Below are 11,695 nucleotides of genomic sequence, written 5' to 3' on the forward strand. Positions count from 1 at the left end.
GACTGAGCAGAAAAAATTCGGAAATCCACAGAATAATCCGCCGCACTCCGCCTCCCCTGCCTGAGATTCAGCAACCGTTGGGCAACGGTATGAACAAAAACCAGAGAACATTGCATCAAAAACGGAGCACAGGCTTCAACGTTTCCCGCATAAGGCTCCGGATGACAAATAATGGGTTCGGAAGCCGAATCTCTGGGTGACGGAGTTATCTGCACTGGTATCGATGGTGCCACAGCTGGAGCAGCAGGAAGCGGAACGGCTTGCGCTGCAAGCTCCGTAACGCGGGCATCTGTTTGTTTAATTTGGTTTGCGAGATGCTGTAATTGCTCCCATATTTTCTCCAAGTGTTCTTGAACTCTTTCGGCAAATGGAACCGCTTCTGCCGCTGGGTCCATTTTAGAATGGCCGGGAACTACTGTTATGTGCCGACGTGGGTTGAGGAGCGGACCTGCGTCTGACTGAACCCAGCGCTAAATAACCAGAAAGTGGTTCCAAAAAACAAAACAATTTTATTATCCCCCTCTTGTGCAAAACTCGGTGTACAACATAAAGTGCGTTTGTCTGGCGGAGTGAAGGACGGCGTGCTCTCCAGTGCCCAAAGGGATTGAAGCCCGGCGCTTCTGGACTCACATTCACCGCCAAACACCCCCCAGGTGGACACGACAAACTGACTCTGTGAAGGATAGAAGAGGTGAGGTAAGTCAACAGCTACAACTAATATCCTTCAAAGGCACACACTATCAGCAACACATTCAGGTCTGAATTTAAGCTTTATGTAAATGAGCAGCTTCTCACAACAGGTGGAGGATCATCTGTCCGCACGCCACGGCCGTGAGAAGCGAGCTGCACAACTCTCATCAATATGCACATATACTGCGTAACAAAATACAAAATTACTGTTAACACTTATTCAGACAATCAATCACCTCTGATGTGTGCTGACAGTATGTGTCCCTCACCCGTCCTCCTTCACAGGCACGATGTGTCAAACTCAGGCGCGGTCCTCAGCGTCTCACAAACGAACGTCACAAGGTCGAGTTCCCAGCAATTCTGCTTGAATCACTCATGGCTTAAATGCAGAACGCCATCTCATTATCTGCTTCAGCTGAAAGTCTTTAAGTTTGCACGTGAGCATCATCCACAGGTGCTGTAAATCATGCTGATGAGGGTGAAGGACTCTTCTGCCAGCACCTTCTCCACAGACAAAAACCAGTTTGCATACCACCTGGAGAGCAAAGAAAAGAAAACAACACAAAAACATCCAGCCAAACCCCCCAACACACAACGTACAGAATGTGCCAGAGGGAGACACTGTGTTGCATGGCTCAGAGCTATGGGCACAGAAAAAAATTAAAATGAATAGAAATCCTTGACATCTAAAAGAGATCACCTGCCGAAGTTTTGCAGACATGCAAGGAGGGCTCTTTGCCAAATGGTGGATGAGGAGAACTCAGCTGTTTCAAATGCTGCCAGGTGACAGCTGCTTTGGAAAATCAGCTGAGGTGTGCTGCTACTTAGTTCCTCAAGATAAATTGCTCATAATGAGTAAGCTAAAAGTAATTAATTTATTATTTAATTGATAGATATTTTAAGCAATGGAAAACGGTGTACGGACAAAATACAACCACCACCACCCCCCGCCAAATGACAACAAGGATTTCATCATCCAGCATGATGTTTTATTGCACACATCGTAAATTTTCAATTAACCGGACATTGCCCAAGCCTAACTAATGTGTGCGTGTATGTTTGTTTTCTTCATTGTAACATTTACATACCCCACCCCAACACACGCGCGCGCACACACACACACTGCAGAAAATCCACATTGTTGTGTCTTTCTGCTCATTTACATATGTTTTCTGACTGCTTAAATACATCAATTTCCTGTAGAAAAGACAACCTGGAGAAAATGAATGTATATTTTTATGGACATATGTTTACTGATACAGAAAAGCCTCTCTTCAAACAGTGCTAATATCGCCAAAGCTTGGGGAGAACACCGACACGTGATGCCCTGATTCTTTCCTTATTTTCCTGTTTGTTGTGATTTATTAGTAAAAAAAAAAAGGATCATAAAACCAGCACTGCAACACAGACTAATGAATCAAAAACTAGCTCATTCTCTCAGCATGTCATGCTGCAGCACCAACGCATTGATTTTGATGATGCCCTGTTATTGCATTACAGTGTAAACTTCACTGCCATTCAGTTTGTGAGTAATCACACTTAAAAGGTAACTACTTGGAGAACACTTTTATTTAAAAGCAGCTTAAAATTTGCATTCAAACACCAATGCCAGCAGCTTGCATGAGAGGTGCTGAGCTGAGCACCGGGACCAATTATTGGGTTTTTTGCTCAAGGACACATTGATAGACAAGTGCTGACAGCCTGTGTGTGTCGGCTTCAGTAGAAATATGACAACCAGCATATTTGAAAGTTTCAAAGGAAGTTACTGTAGGGCTTCTGACAGAGGTACAAAAACCTGAAATGTGCTGCTCTGTGTCACAAACACCCAAAAGTTAATTCCTTTGTAATATAGTGAATATTACAATGTTATTAAAAAGATAAACAAACAAACAAAAGTAACAATGGCTCTTGTCATGTGGAGAAAATGACCACTGGCCTTTACACACTGGTATAGTACTGCTCAGTTGAGTGACCTCCTCCAAGCAGCTCACATGCACAAGCCACGGCTTTTCAGATTTCACCACCACTGTAGTTTGATTATGTCAAACTTTCAAGCACTGCTCCTGACTATTGTCCAATAAGCAGTGGCAGAAGGTAGACCTTTAGTTAAAGTTAGATTTCCGGGAAGCCTTTTTTTCTCTTGTAGCATGCTGATAAAATATTCAACTAGAATGGCACTAAGCGTTTTTTTTTTTTTTCCACTTAAAGTGAAAATAAAATTCCTGGATCTCTTCCCGGATCTCTTCCCTTTTTTTTTTTTTATAATTTTTTTTTTTTACTTTCACTTTTGATACTCTGTGTGCTTCTTACTCTGTGTGTTGCTATGGAATGCTGCTGGAACCTCAATTTCCCTGTCTTTCCAAAGGATCAACAAAATTCTATCTAATCTAATCTGAACAGATTTGCTCCAAAGGCTATTGGTTAGTTCCTTGGCCAATAACCCACACTTCCATCAAGTTTCCAGAAAATCAGTTTAGCAGTTTTTGCATAATCAGTCATACAATCAAATCAATCAACAAGCAGACAGCAGTGCTTCTGTCATGTTATTGTACAGTCATCTGTAGGCTCTACTGAGAATGGGTTGAATAAGAGCAAACAGCCAGTTTTCTGGGTTATTCATGGCAGGGGTTAGAGAAGACTGGCCAGAATTGTTTAGATTGAAGGCAACAATAGCTCAAGTAATCACTCATTCAATCCCAGGTGTACAGAAGAACCAATTACATTTTGAAGCTGATGTCCACATTAACAGCACATGTCACAGGCTGCCACCCCTTTCAGCTAAGAACAGTGAACTCTGGACACAGTTTAGACAGTGGAAGATTGGGATAATTTCTCCTGGTCTAATGAGTCTCATTTTCTGCTCCAACATTTAGATATTAAGATCAGAATTTGCTGTAAACAACATAAATGAATGAATCCATCCTCTCTTGTATCAACAATTTAGGGAGGTGGTGGTGAATTGGTGGAGTAACTGTGTAATGCTGTCATTCATACCAAAACAGCCCAAAATCTCTGATGAATCTTTCTGGTACCTTGTCAAATCTATGCTAGCAAGAATTAAAAGGGCTGTTGTGAAGGCAACTGGTGGTCCAACTACAACCCCATTCCAATGAAGTTGAGACATTGTGTGAAATGTAAATAAAAACAGAATACAATGATTTGCAAATCCTCTTCAACTTATATTCAATTGAACACACCACAAAGACAAGATATGTAATGTTCAAACTGATAAACTTTATTGTTTTTGTGCAAATATTTGCTCGTTTTGAAATGGATGCCTGCAAGACATTTTTAAAAAGCTGGGACAGGGCAACAAAAGACTGGGAAAGTTGATGAATGCTCAAAGAACACCTGTCTGTAACATTCCACGAGTGAACAGGTTAATTGTAAACAAGTGAGTGTCATGATTGGACATAAAAGGAGCATCCCCAAAAGGCTGAGCTGTTCACAAGCAAAGATGGGGTGAGGATCACCACTTTGGAACAATGGCATGAAAAAAATAGTCCAACAATTTAAGAACAATGTTTCTCAATGTTCAATTGCAAGGAATTTATGGATTCCATCATCTACAGTCCATAATATAATCAAAAGATTCAGAGAACTTGGGGACCTTTCTACATGTAAGCGGCAAGGCCGACAACCAACAATGAATGCCCATGACCTTCAATCCCTCAGGCGGCACTGCATTAAAAACTGGCATCATTGTGTAAAGGATTTTACTGCGTGGACTCAGGAACAAGCCGACTGATTCTGCTCTTTTTCTCTCTGTCTGAGGTGTGAACAACATCACATTCGATTGCAGGATTAACGGCTACAGACCGGAGGGTGCCGGACTGACCTCAGGATGCCCTGCCTGTTGCTCCAATGACTGGAGGCCCAGCCTGTGTTGGAAGCCCCATGTGTTGTGGAATTGGACGCATTAAGATTAAAGGCCCAAAATGGTCCACTTTAATTTCAATTAAGGACTCTTTTTGTTGATCTTAATTGTTGTAAAATTTGTATAAACCTTGTAACTGTTATCATGTCAGCTGGTATGTGCCTGATTTCCCTTCTTATGTTGACATGATTGGACTATTAAGGACAGACCACCAAAAATGTTTCAATATCTATGAGATTTGAAGGACATAATCTCCCATCATTCTGCTAATGTTTGGTGAAAGAATTTTCAAAATATCTCATCTGAGTAAAAAATGAGATCAAAAAGAAAATAGGGCATTTTTTTTTACCCCCTGTATATGTTCATACTTCTGTTTACCCCATATCAACTTGCACAGCTTATCCTATTCATTCAAAACATTTGAATAATTTTCTCACAATACATATGAATGTACCGGCACCACCATCACCCAGGACCTCAAGTGGGAGTCAACCATCAGCAACCTCATCAAGAAGGCCCAGCAGAGGATGTACTTCCTGCGGCAGCTGAAGAAGGCCAAGCTGCCTGTCCAGCTGATGGTGCAGTTCTACACGGCCATCATCGAGTCCATCCTCTGCTCCTCCATCATGGTGTGGTACGCCGGGGCCACAGCCAGGGACAGACACAGACTGCAGCGCATTGCGGCCTCTGCTGAGAAGGTGATCGGCTGTAGCCTTCCATCTCTCCACAACCTACACATCTCCAGAACTCTGGGCCGAGCAGGTCGGATCACAGCTGACCCTTCTCACCCTGCACACGGTCTGTTCAAACCACTCCCCTCGGGCAGGAGGCTACGGTCCATCCGGACCAGAACCTCCCGCCATAAGAACAGTTTCTTCCCCTCTGCCGTTAGACTCATGAACTCCTCATAACTCAGTCACCTTAAGCTTAACTGTCACTTTATCATTTTAACACGGGTCACTTTAAACAGTGTACTTTGGTTTTTAATTGCACTCCTCCCACTGCACTGTTTTTTCTGTTTCTCTGTTTTTCTGTTGCACACAGCCTTTCATATTTCATTTTTTTTATCTTATATTTTATCTTATTTTGACACATATGTTATATTTTATCTTAGCATTTTATCTCTTCTTAATGTTGCACCATTGTACCGAAGCAAATTTCTAGTCTGTGAATCCTGTTCACTGGCAATGGCAATAAACTTCTTCTGATTCTGATTCTGAAAAATGAATAAATTGGCTGTGTATTTACTTCATTAAAACCATTTTGGCTTACCCTTATTTATGACTTGTAGAAGAATTTCTAAAAAGAAAATAAAACCTCCTTGAACGTCATTTAATTAGATTCCCGTGTTCACTGAAGCAGCCGATGGTAGATAATGAAGTAAGAACTACACATTTTGCTATGTTAATGACAATAGCATTAATTTTCTTAACTGGAAGACTGTGTTTTAGCATTTGCACAATATGATATTAGAACAGGAAGTTCTAGCTCTGATAGATGCTGAAAATGTTAACTTTTTAGTGCAACACCTTGCTTTTGTCTCTGTAATGTCAACACAAATTATTCACATGTACCTGATACTAAAATAGCTCATCTCCCTGCTGGTTCGCTATCTTTAGAACACATCCATGCCATTGCCACATGTGGAAATATGTTTAAAGCTCTTTCAGGCAGCAGTGAAGGAATTTGTCTTTGAAAATTGAACACCCAGTTTACCGTCTCCCACATACAGCCAACAAGTCAGTGCAACATAATTTGAATAAAAAATAGGTTTGCCAAACCAATGGAAAAATAATTTCATGTATGACAAGACTTCAAAAGTAGATCAAGTCTACTGGAAAACATAGACCTGGCAACAATGCTACTTGGGTGGTGAGCACTTGTTGCCTCACAGCAAGGAGGTCCTGGTATTGCTTCCAACCAGGTCCTTTCTGTGCGGAGTTTACATGTTCTCTGTCTGTGTGGGTTTAATGTGGGCAGTCCAGTTTCCTCTCACTATCAAAAACAGGCATATTTAGGGTCTGCTCCAGTCTACATCCCTGACAAAGGCAGCATGTCTATATCTGGAGTTGGTCCCTGGGTGCTGGACTGTGGCTGCCCACTGCCCCCAGTGGTTGGATTGTATTGAACTGTAATTAGATTGGTTAAATGTTGAGAACAATGCCAATAAATGCCATTCTTCTTCACTGATGTGCATAGATGTCTGATGACTGTGCACACTAGGCAGGTATATCGGGTTGCCTTTACACTTTGAATTACAAAAACACCCATTCCTTCCCAAGTATTTTCAACTGAATCCACTGACAAAGAAGTTGGGCTGTCGTTAAAATTTGTCCATTAGATTTTACTGGGGCAGGCCAGATCAATACTGGGGCACATGTCCCAGTAAAAGGGTTCTGGCTACGGCCATGCTGTAAGCTCTTACCAGCCGACTGTCAATCTCAAAGGCCACAAAATATCATTGCTAGGACAAGTGAATGTATTTTCAAGTTCAACACTTTTGCTTTGAAGATAAACAAGCATGGCTTTGTAGAATAAGCTTATTCTTCTCTCCTACGTGTTGGTTAAAAAAAAATGCTTGTGGAAATGTTGCATGGTAAAGACTGCAGCACTTCCACCTGCAATACCACTGAGGTTGCTGAAAAATTAATAGGTCTGCTACATGTCGCTTCCAAGTGCTACAGGACATAAACAACAGTGGGTGAAAGGTACATGGACATTTGTGGAATAGCATTATTCATTAAGCATCATTAGGCTTGTGGAAAGAGCCACACCACAAAGTGAAGGCTGTGGGGTGGACTGAATGATAATCAATAGATTTATGGCAGGTTTCAGCCTGGAAGCGCAGACTGAATCAGTGAGTCACTGACACAGAGGGAGCAGGAGCACTCAGTGAGACATTTTCAGTTGTTTTGTCCTAAATAATACATGGCATGTTGTACACCATCATTATCATCACTCTGTCTGTGATCTGCAAAAGACTTGTCACTTACAAATGGAAATCATTGAGATTTGACTAGCAGCAGTACACATACTGATACGCTTACATTTTTGACACTCATATCAATACTATCTGTGACCCACAATTAAACATCAAAGCAAGCCCGGCGCCAGAAAAAAAAATTAAGGGGGCGATGAGTTTATCACAGGGGGCGGGGTCGCGCCCCCCCCCTCCAAAAAAACTCCAGCTCTGACACTGCTTGAATAAATCGAGCATGCTTTAGTTCGTCCACCTTGCCATAATCACTGGACTCAGGATCCTTGCCCTCTGCCGCACTGACAAGCGCAACCCTCAACCTATCAAATCGCTTGAACACAGACACATGCCATATCCGTTTGTTTTAAAATGAATTACTTTAGTTAATTAATTTGGTTTATTTGTTAAATACGTGATATTATTGAATAACTAATATTTTGCTATATTTTCCAGTATTTCTTTTCCTTTCTTTTTATTTTTTGATAACTCTCACATCCCAGGAGGCGGGGTTGATGACGTGAGGGGGTGTCGCCCCCAAACGCCCCCTCGTGGTGCCGGGTCTGCATCAAAGGTAGGTGTTAACACCTGCTAGGCTCTACAGTAAGCCTGCTGAACCTCCAACGGTGCCCAATAGGCTAGCTGTGGGGTCATCAGCCAGGTAATCCCCATTGACAGATGTTTCACCCCTTAACCCAGAACATCTCCTGGTGGCGGGACAGTGAACAAGAACGTCTCACTGTCACTCCTTACAGCTAGCCTCTCTCAGGAATTGCTGGCTCCCCATATCTTACCCTACCTCCTCAACCAGAGCCAAACGTTTGCTTTCTCTGCCTCCTCTGAAAGCTCCCTTGTAGCTTTGTGTAGTTCCTTACCCCTCAGCCCCAGTTCCTTCAGCAGGTAGGTTGTAAATGTACCCACAAACCACCTTGTGCCAACCTCCACTGGAGGTCCTTCCTCCCATGGTACAGTCAGCTCAATCAGAAGAGCAGTTCTTATGGATGTGGCCCCACAGCACCACATCAGGTCGCAATGTGGTGCTGCAGATCTCCCCTGGGAAATGGAGTTGCCTACCCAGGTCCACCTCCAATCTCCACTCTTCTCCTAATGCTAGGAGCGTGGATGCAGGTCTCTTGTTTGTGGCTGCAGACTCCCCTTCTATAAGGAAATGAATCCACTGATGTCTCCCTGACTGGAACCCCTGACTTGCCTCTTGCCCTTTCTTCTCCACCACTTCTGCCAGCTTCCTGAAGTGAAACATTTTGATTGCATACATTAACATTTTGATGGTATACAATACTCAAACTGCTAAATATTAAGTTTCCACAATGATGTGTGTAATAATTCCATCAGCTATAATTCAGCATTCAAACATGTTGCAAGAGAAGACAGTGTCTTGTTTGTAAATAATGATCACATGCATTTTTCTTGTGAAAATGAAACTTTCTGTAAAAGTCACATTTTTGCAATTGACATGACTTCTCAACTTTCTCCTTGAGAAACTTGTTTTTTTTTTACATGTATATTTTATATCATATCTTATAAAGTAATGGATTGGAAATAGGCAGAGGTGTCAAGTAACGAAGTACAAATACTTCATTACTGTACTTAAGTACACTTTTTAGGTATCTATACTTTACTCCTTTACTTATTTTTCTGCCTACTTCTGACTTCTACTCATTACATTTTCACACAAGTATCTGTACTTTCTATTCCTTACATTTTTAAAACAAACAGCCTCGTTACTCTTGGCTTCAGTTTAATGTTTATATATATATTTCATGTCATGTGCGCCTGTAATCAACTTTTCTGCAGCGCGGCTTTGCTTTGAACCGTGAACCAATCGAAGCAGTGGTTCGCAGATTGAAGCAATGCTTCGACCTATTGCTTTGTTTATTCTTTCTTTCTTTCGCTTAATTTTCCCCCGCTAAAACTCTAAAGAGCATACTTCTGTGAGTATTGTTTACCTTTTCTATGTTAAACCGACCTGTTATGGTCTTCTGAAACAGTTGATAGATGTATTTTATAACTTAAAAACGGGAGCGACGCTAACGCGTTAGCATGTCTATGGCATTTTCAATGTTAAAAGTTAGCATTAAGCAGCTCTCATCACGTTCGAGTGCATTTGTTTTCAAAATGTAATATTTCTTAAATATATTTTTGTTTATATATTAATAACCTAATGATTATTATATACAATTTTAGAGAAAGAGGCAAAAAGAACCTGAATAGAAACACAACAGAAAATATAAAAGCAACTAACAATGAACATACATAAATAAATACATACATACATAAATAAATAAGTCTTGGGTCTTGGGCCACATGTAGAACGAATCAGTTTTTAAATTAAGCTTTCAATTCATATAGTGGCATCTACCTTTTTTTTCTTTTTTTTTTAAAGGTTACTTTATACTTTTATACTTTAAGTAGGTTTTGGAGTACTTTTTCACTTTTACTTGAGTAAAGAGGTCAAGTTGATACTTCAACTTTTACCAGAGTGTTTTTAAACTGCAGTATCTATACTTCTACTTAAGTAACAAATGTGTGTACTTTTGACACCACTGGAAATAGGGGATGCATTGATTTCTGCACTGCATTTAAATGACCATTTGGTATTTTTGAAGATGCATGAGGTGTGATAATCCAAAATTGGTATTTTAATGAATGTATATCAATATTCAAATGGAATACTTCAAGTAAAGTCTCACAATAATAATTTGTCACTTATTGGCTTAATTTTGGTACCAATGTCATCAAAATATCCAACAACTGTTTGTGGATAGGCTCACTTCATTGGTCTAGTCAGCAAACCACCATGGAAATGTTCACTTTTGACACAGTGCAAATGAGATTTTATTTATTTATTTTTGGAAGCATCTTTGTTCCCTTTCAGAGGGACCCATTGAGTAATTTGTTAAAAAAAAAAAGTCCTGCAGGGTTATGGTAAGCCTCACTGTCTCCTGGGCAGTCTTATTCCACTGAGCTACCTGCTCAACATGGCTATGATAAACCTAGCTGAAATGAATTTCATTTCATTTTTGATGAGTGTTACTTTGAGGCATAGAAATGGGGGAGTTTTTGTTTTGGTTAATCTCATGGCGTTGGAGGATTTGATTATCTATACAGAAGCTGGAGTGGCAGCTTGGCGGCTGCTTGTGCTGCCCAGACAATCAAACACACTGGGCTGTCATGGATTCATTGCATATTTTAGAAACAGCCAAGTTTTCCTTTTCCTTTTTAAAATGAGCCCACACTTTGGAATGTCTTGACCGTTCAGACATGCTAGAGTGACTCACAATTATGCATAGCCCTGGATGCACAACAACATAGTCACAGACAATGTGAAATGGATTAATGAAGAGAGCAGGTTCATCCTTCATTGTGACAAGCTAGGAATGTGAATGAGATCATTAAAATGACTTGTTGAAACACAAGAAGTAAATGTGTTACATGGAGATATTATTGTTATTATTAATCTATACATTATTTCCATAAGAATCACCTTCCTCTCTGCTTGAAGCCTGATAACTGCATTAAACACTGATCTTAATACAGTGTTTGGATAGTGTTGGTTTAGCAGCCATAGAAGTCACTGCATGCCATAATGTGTATGGTGATCAATAACATTAACTACTAACTACTACTAAGGTAAAGCTCTGGGCCACAGTCGTGGCAATGGCTCATTACAATGTGACTTTGCTTAGGCCCCTTTTACACGGCAGCAGTTGTGAGTCTGTCGTGCAGCTTAAAACACACCTGATTTGCAGAGGTGATGCAAAAACACCTTTCTGTGTAACCATTTGTTGGTCTTATGTGGAGTTTGTGTGCTAGGAGATAACATTTCATGTCCATGTAGATCTGCTGCTTTTTTGACATAACTGAACAAAAATATAAATGCAACACTTTTGTTTTGCAAACATTTTATATACACAAAATACGTATTTTTCTCAAATATTGTTCACAATTCTGTGTTCGTGAGCACATCTCCTTTGCCGAGATAATCCATCCCACCTTACAGGTGTGGCATATCAAGACGATGATTAGACAGCATGATTATTTTACAGCTGTGCCTTAGGCTGGCCACAATAAAGGCCACTCTGAAATGTTCAGTTTTACCACACAGCACAATGCCACAAGTTTTGAGGGAGCGT

The 11,695-nt window shown here is 40.7% G+C and overlaps 1 long non-coding RNA gene across 1 annotated transcript; it reads right to left on the minus strand.

Annotated features, from left to right (window-relative positions):
* Positions 1 to 2,624: 2,624 nt before the first annotated feature.
* Positions 2,625 to 11,349, minus strand: LOC117509330. The gene is made up of 3 exons (XR_004560379.1): positions 11,260 to 11,349; positions 4,500 to 4,501; positions 2,625 to 2,635 (listed from the first exon to the last, which is right to left on the minus strand). It is a non-coding gene; the product is annotated as an uncharacterized LOC117509330 (long non-coding RNA).
* Between the last annotated feature and the right edge of the window lie 346 nt (positions 11,350 to 11,695).

This window comes from Thalassophryne amazonica, chromosome 4, assembly GCF_902500255.1.
Source record: "Thalassophryne amazonica chromosome 4, fThaAma1.1, whole genome shotgun sequence".
NCBI lineage: Eukaryota > Metazoa > Chordata > Actinopteri > Batrachoidiformes > Batrachoididae > Thalassophryne > Thalassophryne amazonica.